The sequence below is a fragment of the Anopheles maculipalpis genome, chromosome 2RL (genome assembly GCF_943734695.1).
Source record: "Anopheles maculipalpis chromosome 2RL, idAnoMacuDA_375_x, whole genome shotgun sequence".
NCBI lineage: Eukaryota > Metazoa > Arthropoda > Insecta > Diptera > Culicidae > Anopheles > Anopheles maculipalpis.
Genome location: NC_064871.1, coordinates 50,175,229 through 50,184,695, shown reverse-complemented (window position 1 = coordinate 50,184,695; position 9,467 = coordinate 50,175,229). Strand labels below are relative to the sequence as shown.

The window sequence follows — 9,467 nt, the reverse complement described above, 5'->3', positions numbered from 1 at the left end:
CATAAACAATTATATAGCTGTGAGAGACGTATTCTTTGCATTTAATTTTGACAGCCTTGCATCAATAAACGATGCTTTAAAAATAATCTTAGTCCTTTCCTCACAAACTTTTGGCAGTTAGCTGGGACCTTAAAAAAAACCATGATGTCACAGGAAAATGGTAAACATGACTGTTTGAAATTGTTTTTGCTTGAAAGTTTTTGCCCAGTTTCTCTGGCTGGATAATCGGATTCTAATAATAATAATTGCATAATAATAATCGCTGTAGAGTTTTGTCCAAATAACTTTGAGATCATATGAGAGTCTCTTCGATCGACGCCCTCTGTCAGAAAGATAGTATACACTAGCGAGATTACCTAGCCATTGCGGGTGATTCTCAAGAATGCCTTGTCTCAGAGATGAAAAGCTAGTTTTGGATAACATGTCCAGTATACAATTCAACGTTTGAACAGATACTGTAATATTGCGATAAAACTCGGAGGGATTACAGCAGATCAGGATGAGCAAGACTTTTCTTAAACTCTTTGCTCGGTGTAAAAATCATATTTCCAACAAATCTGCAATTGAAGTTCCTTGAATATTCTCTGGACATCTTCTTCTTCTTGGCTTAAAGACCTCTAAGGTCATGCCGGCCATCGAAAATGGCTTACTAGACTTCCTGATACCACGTAGTTGGGTAGTCAGTCCTCACTACGGGAGGACAGGTCCGGATGGGATTTGAACTACGGTCCTAGCGTTTGAAGACCGGCGCCACTGTCACCTACACCACCGGGTCCCAAAGCTTTTTTGGATATAGCCCCATAGCCGGTTCGCGCCCATATTTTGGACATAGCTGATCCAAATGAATCGATGGCGCTATAATGCAAGAAACCTTGCCTTAAATCTGCGCAGCTTTGAGCAAGACGTCAATCCATTATATTCAAACTAAACTTAATCGTTACACCCTTGTTAAACTATTCTAAATTACAAACTAATTGCATATAGACACAATTAAGAAATAACTAATTCACTTCATTTTATTTGCATTGAATATGCTCAGTGCAACATGATTACATTCCATCGCATAACATGGATTGAGTTTGTTTTAATTTTTCTTTCGATTATCTTACCTATGTTTAACGGTTGAGTGAAAATATAGCAAAAACATGCTTATGCTGGTTTTAATCTTCTGCATGCTTGTTTTTACTCTCCTTCTTTACCTCTTTTTATTGTTTAATTCCATCGTAGAATACTCATCAAGTTGTTTGAGAGCTGATAATGAGGTTAAAAAAAAAGTTGTTGTTTGTTTTATTTTGGAGCGTTTAGCTGGCTGTTGGCCTTGTTCATCTTCGAGCTTTAAGAAATTACATAAATCATATTCACTCCCTATATACATGTGAATCTGTGTGTGTATGTGCTGCTGCTAATCAAACGTAATTTGAGGCCATCAAATCAAAGTCGAGGAAGTGCACGCACGATTTGATTAATCGTACGTACAACGTGTGTCGCACATTAATGAGCGGTGCTAATCTTTCTGTTGATAGTAATGTGTTGCTTTTTTAGTGATAAAACACTAAACTGTATGTCGGATGCGTCTAGAAATAGAACGCATCGTGTAGGATGTAGCCTAGAAAAAAAAGGAGTCAGACCGTTTAAATCAACCATCAACACAGTTATCGATAAATGCCCTCAAGCTGAACCACTTCTTTCGTGCGCAAAGAAGTAAAAAAAACACACACACAGTGTTGACTAAATTTGAATCACTCATAAGGTAGAAGGGTGAACCAATTTTCTTCAGACACAGGAAAGACGCAACACCCGTGACAAAAACATCACGACTGTGTGCCGTGACGAGTACTGGCCGCGCGTGCTTAATTATACCGAAATTGCCGTGGCGCGCAAATGTCGGCTAGCGGATTATAGCGTTTTTTTAGGTTCGCTCCGAAATTCTAATGGCCGCTAATGACCGGGGACTCAGAGATTGACAAAAGTTAAATTAAGCGATAATGTTTTATGAATCCCCCTGGGAATGTTGGGCGTGTTTTGCTAGCTCGGTAAGCATATTCCTTGTGTAAGTAATTGTTTCGTGTTACCTCAGGAAGTTCTTGACGGTTGTTGCTGATGTATTTTTTTTTTAGGTCTCCCGGACTAAGGAATCGATTGTATAGGGAGAGGGACTGACGTGCAATCGAACTTGAAACCGCCACTGATCCGAACCGGTTAGACGCTAATGAGCTTTGATCGATTTTTCTTGTCATGAGTGTGTACGGTTCGCCCTGACATATAGCGCTTGCTCCGACAGTTTTTCGACCGGTGGACGTATCTGGGACGGGGCTTCGGGCGCATCGGGTGGATTAGGTTAAACCCTTGAGCGGAAGCAGAAACCGCCGCATCACTCGCCATGTCGCGGGGTGGCAAGATGATGGAAGTTGAAATTTGTGATGGATTATGATGTCAGCAATGATTGAGTCACAGACCACGGTGTGGTGCGGTGGAACGTACGTGTTTTGGAAATCTCCAGAGGAAGAACGGTTTTGAAATCAAATAAAGCAGAATGATTAAGTGGTTTCCATCACGAAGTGGGGTGAACCCGGGGTCCTCGCAGTATTTACGATGGCAGTGACGTCTGGCCATTTGCAGCGGAATCACGCACATTGCTAGTTGCGAGATAAGCGCCATTCTTTTCACAATGGTCTTTTTTTGTGTGTGTCAGTAATGCAAACAAAAATGTTTTAAGATTGATTTAATTTATGGCGGCATACTATCAGCTTCTAAGGTAAATTTTATTTTGCTATAAAATTGAAAACCATGTGATTGCGTGGGAATGATTTCATCTACTCGTAGGTCATGGGTGTACCAACTCATAACACACAAAGCACAGAGCGGTTTCCTTGCACGTGTTTGTTCTTTTTATCAGCACCGGAACTGCTAGCTTTGCGCGCTAATGCTTATTAGTATCATTAACGCCAAACAGCGCGGCATAAAATGAAAAAAAAAGCGATGTTGCTACTGCTGTGCGGTGTGTGCACCGCAGCCGCAGAGCACCCCAAATGCCATAATTCCATTTGCGGCTATTCCGACTCTCGTTTGTTTGGCTAGTGTACGGAGCGCAGTGGGGAATCCGTAGTTAATCGTTTGGTGAAATTTGTCATCCATTTATTCATGCATTACCTTCCCCACCAACACCGAGTCATCGTCTGGCCAGTCTGGTCCCGCCTATCACACGCCTGGGCAAAAGGCCAAGAGGAACAAACGCAAACGCCGCTCGGCCCCGTTATCGCATCTGAATCACTTCAGATCGCAGACCGTCCCGGCGTACGGTGTCGACATAGATTAGGGCAGTAGTAGGATTGGGTTTCTTGGTACCGGGGTTCGAACTGATTACCCGAAATCCTTCTGTACTCAACCAATCCATGTGACATCAGCCCGGGAAACAAGTCGAGCCCAAAAAGGCTGCCAACAAATCTCTCGATTTACTGTCTGGCTCATTATAGTGTGGCAGATAACGATGGAGCAGAGGAGAGCTCCTGCGTCTTTTGCTGGGAGATTTATTTTATTTTATGATCCGGTTTTCGGTTTCGGTTTGTGTACCTGGTTGGTTTCTGTCAATTTCGTTTCAAACATACCGACTGTCAAAGCTGTCGATGGTTTTACTAATAACCGACGTTATCGTTTTGACACATCACCGATGCCCAATTACGGGCGTGTTTGTGTGTGTGTACGTACCCTTAAGGAAAACGTTTACTTCCGGCGTTATCGAACCACTTCTTACCCACTGATAACGTTTTGGGGGTTTTGTACATCTGTACTCCAAATCCGATAATTAGGAGGAAGAGGTTGTGCTAAAATCGCCGAACGATTTCAGTTAAAAACAGGCTACCTGGTGGTTCCTACTGTGAATGACCCACGTGCGCTGATAAACCGCACTGATGTGACTAATCTATAAAAGGAAAACTGTCCCTAATCCGAAGCGTTTGGGTGTGTCTGTGTTGTGGATCGGGATAGTAAAGCAATCGAGGGTTTAGTGAGCGTAATTTCGTTCCCCTAAGCTTGATATCGATAAGCTGGAGGATTATTTGATGATATGCGTGGCAAAAAGAAGAAAAACATAACTAGGACAAATGCTGCATGAAACAGTAGAGTGCAAAAGGCCTTTATAAAATGTTAATGTCGAATATATCTTTTCGAAAAGGAAGTCGTAATTTAAATAATTCCGAAACCCCCGAAAACAAAACGAAACGTAGCCATTTTTCGGTTTCCTGCTTTTCCTGGAACTATTGATCATCCATACCATGTGACCAATTCTGAGAAGGCATTTGGCATTATAAATTCATTGAAGAATGGAGATGAAGTAGAACATCCCATTTAAACGTTTCCCAGAGTTTGTTTGACAAAATTAGGGCCTAAACCATGTTATATTCAAGTCAACATTCTATTCATTTTTGTTGGAGTTCTCTGCCCAAGTCGTTTGATAATTTACGACGGTTGGAACAAATGAGCTTTGAGCGTACAAAACAACTATTACTTAGCGCCATACCTATCAAACTACAAACAGAGCTTTGACTTATGCTGGATGAGTTTTCCCAATGGCTAAGGGAAGTCCATATGTAAGCATTCAAGCTCAGGTCTTTCTAAATACATGCTCCTCGAATGCATCAAATCCTCTGCTGCTTCACTTTAAAAAAAGCAAACGGACATTTGGTCTGGTCGCGTGCATCTGATAGCGTGACAAAGAAAATCCGTGTCTCGCCACATACGATGAACGGATCTTGTGATTAGTTCGTACGTTGTTTGATTTTCCATTCAGCTCAACAGCAACAGTACAGCCCACAAATCCCGCACCTTAAAATCTCTAATGAAAAACAAAGCCACTCGCTGATCGGTCGTACCTTGGAAGGCTAAGGCACAGTATCAAAGGTAAGCTTTTGCGCACCTCCACCGGATAGTCTGTCCCGCGTGGTCGGTGTGGAATCCATTCTACGATTAGATACGCCTCCGGTGGCTCGGATTCCGTGCATCGATTTTTCGATTTCCTTCACGCGGTGTGGTAGAACGCAAATCAAATCGTAATGAAAAACGCTTGTCTTTCGCCTGTGCCTGCTGTTCCGCCGCTATAATGCTACTACGGGGGCTGGCAAGTTCGCTTCGATCCATCGCAATGCCCTGCAGGGTTTTATGTGACGAGCCGGAGCGAATGGCCGGTCGGAAATGGAAGCTTAATCAGCACGTGAAGCACCAGCCAGGAAACGACTTTCCGAGGAAACGACTCGCTCATCCTCCAACAAGGGATGATGAGCGCTGGTGTTGTGTACTTTCGACCATGCAGCAGTTCATCCGTTTTATAGTTTTTTATTCATTTCGGATTTTTTTCTCTCTCCACCAAGGTAAGCTAATCGTGAAAACTAATCTTGCCTTTTCGCCCACGCTGCTGCTATTGAGCCCTCTGTAAGGAGCTTATGCCATTGTTTCCCCGAGCGTCAGAAGTTTCGATTGAAAACATTTATAGCTTGCAACGGCCACGGTTTTCGATTTTGATGCTTTTTTTTTAAGAGAAATTGAAGTAGAATAGATTCTCCTGAGAAAGCTCACATGAAAGATGATCATCATTGGTTTTTTTTTTTCGTCAGGAATGACTTGAGTGTGATGTTCATATGGACAATATATTGGCCTTTCTGATGAATTACATCTTTCTTTCGAACGTGGATTGGCGGAATCCCTCAGATTTGGTCAGGGTCGATGTAGAGAATTCCTTAGATTCATGCTCATTAGAGAAGAAGTTTCTTCAATCTATAGTATGATCGGTTCACATTTTGAATCATTTTGCATCTTATCAGAAATTTGCGATTCGAATTTGCGATTCTTTGGTAAGCTTCTGCTATAAAACTGTGCCTCCAACTAATGATGTTTATACTAGTGATGTGTACTTCGTAGCGCATCCACGGCTCTGGAGCCGGCTCTGATCCAACGGCTCCAGAACCGACTTCGCTTGCAATTCGAAGTCGGCTGCGCAACCACGGCTCTGCACTCACCGCTCCGCATCCACGGCTCCAGATTACGGATTCCGTAAAATTCCCAGGCGTAAAAGTGCCAGGCCGTATTACTTGATTTATGAATATAACCACACAGTGAGGTTAGTCAGTCCTCACTACGGTGGGGCGGTTCGGATGGGATTTGAACCCCGTTCTTTCCGTTTGAAGACTGGTGCCGATGCGCCTACACCACCGAGCCGCCACCTAAAGGTTCTAAATAATATTGACTAAAATATAATGTTGTTTATTTCGAGTATGTGCATTGTAGCCGTGCGGGAGTTGCATTGTCGTTTCCACCGAACATTTGTCACGCATCTGCAGATGCAGGTGTGCTTTACGTACGATCGTGTTTTGCTACATGAAACATTATTTAATTTCAGTAAGACAATACGGCACACTGAAATAAAATTCGAATAATGTACACTATACACTAAAAACATCTTTAAATCTCTGGAGCCGTGGGTTTGTAGTCGTGGGTGCGGAGCTGTGGATGCAGAGCCGGTTCTAGAAACGGTTCTATCCATCTCCGGAGCTGGTCGAGGCCGTTTCCGGTCGTTTTTCCCATCACTATTTTATTCCCTCATTGTGTGCTAGAATCTGTGTTGACTTATAGAAGTTGACTCTATAAATTTTCAACTTGAGTCTAAAAGGTGGCTTCCTAGCGACAGGTTACTGATAGGATAGATAATCCATTTTGAAAAATCTGGTTAGCTTTACCAGAGACATTTACTCTAAACTGGAATGGAACAAAATTACTTGTTTGACGTTGTATTGTAGAATATTAATTCTTATATTTTCAACAGTCCCCTCGGTATAGCTTCAACTCGTTTGGGTTACTTGCATGCTGTTAGAAGTCATTAGTTTCGTATTATATTCAATAGACCTCCCGTTAAACCATCCATATGCTCCGTAATGTAGAAAACAATGACGATTGAATAAGCCATTTCAATGCAACTGATTGAACAGTAAGAAGGAGATTGATGTGTATAGCCTTTTTTTTCCTTCAACAATTTTCAACCACTACAGACCGTACAACCTTATGGCTGACATCCACAAAAATCCAGCCGATTGGCGTGTCTGTCTCCGTTTTAAGTGCTTTTTGCGCTGAATTTATTTCGATCACTATCGCATCCATCAATCGATTACCAAGCAACAGCGTACAACGTCGTGATGTCGAGAGTGGCACGCCGATAGTCTCATGAGCCAACTGCTCCGCCGGCTCGTAATAAATTCACCGACCTATCTCAAGATAAACTGTCGTATAAGGCACTCGATGCAGCAGACGAAAAAAAAAATGAAATAAATAAACACACAAACAGACAACAAAAACCAAAATATATATAAAAAAAACGCTCTACGCCACGATGAATGCAACGATCACCACCAGTGTGTACGCACAGCCACCGATGGTATGTGAAAACGGTCGGCGGAAAAGAAGTAAAAAATAGAAACAAGCCCCTCCCAAACAACCAGGCGGAATAAGCATAAACAACTCCGCCGCCCGGTGTGTTGCCTGGCAACGACCCACCCCATAGTAGGGGGCCGGCCGGGTGGAGAGAGTGAACACGCGAAAAGAATCATCGAAACAGAAACGAAACGAAGAATAACATCAGGTCTCGGACGAATGGACAACACCAACAACATCGTGTCTCGCGCCATGTCGCTGCTTTGATCGGAGGGGGACTTTAAACGCACACACCATGTTCGGGGGGCGCTGGTTTTGATGTGTGAATGGGACCCAATGGGGAATGTGAGTGGAAGAAGTGGAAAAAAAGGGTATGGAAGAGGACAAGTCGAGATCAAATTAAGGCAGATATGTGTTAATCGTCGTTAATGGTTAATGGGGGTAATTTTATTTCCATTCTTCGACGACGCCACCGTTGTCTTCATTGGGGGACTGGGGAACTGGGGTGTGCGAGGAAGAGAGAAAGAAAAAGAGAGAAGAGAAAAATGATAATGAAATGACAGTAAAATTGTTAGAAAATCTGCTTCTGTTGCCACATTTACAATAATTTCATCTCCGGGTGCGAGGCCCCCGGTGCCACTTCATAGCGTGCCGATGCGCTTCTATCGAATCATTAATTTGCTTCATACAGCTTAATTTGGACTTTTGATTTAACTTCCTTTTTAGGGGGAATGAAGAAACAAGTAGTAACATAAAGACAGCACGTGAAAATCATATCATTGCATACAACATAATTGCAAGGAGAAAGCTACCAATAGCATGTTACATATGTATTGTACTTCTGCTAAAAATTAAAAAACAATTGAAAATACATAATTGTAAAGGAATCTGGTGCAAACAAAGGAAACAATAAAGATTCTAACACTATTTCCATACAAAAAAAGTTATCCACTCATCATTTGGGCTCGTCCGGGAATTGAACCCGGGACCTCTCGCACCCGAAGCGAGAATCATACCCCTAGACCAACGAGCCAGCTGTGGAAGGAGCGGTCCTCTACGCTACACAAATCCGAGCCCCATACCAAGCTGAGTTGTACGAAGCTCACGTCAAAAGGGAACGACAAAATGGATGCGTGATTCGAGCGTAAACGTTCAACATAAATCTTAAATGGTCTTATCATTCGTTACTTAAAAAAGGCTAACCCGTTTTGCTACATTAGTCTTTGTTTGCTATCCTTTTCGCTCTGCACAAGACACAAATATTTTGTTTATTCTGTTTTCATTGTTAGAAAACGATGAAAAGCACGCCGCTTTGCAACGCTTTGTTTTTTCGCTTGAAATTCCCTATCTAGCCCGTTTCTCACTCGTTCGCGCTCTTGCGAATCTGCTCCAGATCATTCTATTCCTGTTCGTCTATTCGCTTTCTACTAAAGATTCCAACATTTATGTTTCCGCGAACTTTAACCAATCTATCTCCCGATTGCATCGCAAATTGTCCCTATTCTACCACACCGAAACAAGCCAAAAACAACAGAATTCAGATCCATTCGCTACAACAAAACCATCAGATTGTTTTTGCTGCATCTCTGTTTAGAGGTGGCACCATAATGTTACGTTCGTCGTCCGTGGTTGCAGAAAAGTGGATAAAATCATAAAGCTGCCTTGTTTTTGTTTGTGAGGTTATCAAAGTATAGATATGCGCTGTCACAAACATCCTCTTTTGTAGCTCCCGTGAAAGTTCTTGGAAAGTGTACACGAAAGCGAGACGAACGCTTCATAGCTTCGATGCTGGATGATTAAACATTTATGCATGAATACAATTGTGTTTTTGAGCTACCGAGCTCGCTGAAGTTCCGAAAACCTGCAGGATTATGGAGTGAGGATTATGGAGGTTCCAAGTCTCCTTCTGCAGTAAGCAAAATCTTGTTTATTTGTCGAAGCGTCTGCTTTTACTGTAGATATTTCCCAGGACATAAAACTTGTAGCTAGTAACGCTAGAATACTCGAAAAGCTTATTGCTTTTAGACTCTTAAACGCGATAGTAGTGCGGTGTG

At 42.5% G+C, this 9,467-nt stretch overlaps 1 non-coding gene across 1 annotated transcript; it reads right to left on the bottom strand.

Annotated features, from left to right (window-relative positions):
- Positions 1 to 8,374: 8,374 nt before the first annotated feature.
- Positions 8,375 to 8,446, bottom strand: Trnap-cgg (transfer RNA proline (anticodon CGG)). The gene has a single exon. It is a non-coding gene; the product is annotated as a tRNA-Pro (tRNA).
- Positions 8,447 to 9,467: the final 1,021 nt, after the last annotated feature.